This window comes from Cottoperca gobio, chromosome 15 (assembly GCF_900634415.1).
Source record: "Cottoperca gobio chromosome 15, fCotGob3.1, whole genome shotgun sequence".
Taxonomy (NCBI): Eukaryota; Metazoa; Chordata; class Actinopteri; order Perciformes; family Bovichtidae; genus Cottoperca; species Cottoperca gobio.
Genome location: NC_041369.1, coordinates 6,413,106 through 6,413,448, shown reverse-complemented (window position 1 = coordinate 6,413,448; position 343 = coordinate 6,413,106).

Sequence of the window (343 nt, the reverse complement as noted above, 5' to 3'; positions counted from 1 at the left end):
CCCTGCCTTTTCTCACATTTCTTCATTCCACAAAAAAAAGATACATTTTACAGGGATTGTATTGGTATTTTTTGTACCAAGTGAAAATGTTAAAGTCTCCCTCCGCTCACAAACGTTCTGCTGGTTGCTACTTCACTGAAGGTTTGAATTCCCTGTGAGCAGAGGGAATGTTAAGACGTGTGAATCAGGTAATTGAACTTAAAGCGTTTGAATTGTGGAATTCTCGTCCTGAGATATGAAAAACAAATGACACTTCTCTTTATATTTTATCCTCACTGTCTGAGTGAATTACTAGTTTGGCGTTGTTGTAAGCACCACCAGTACAGTGACACTTCTTGATCCA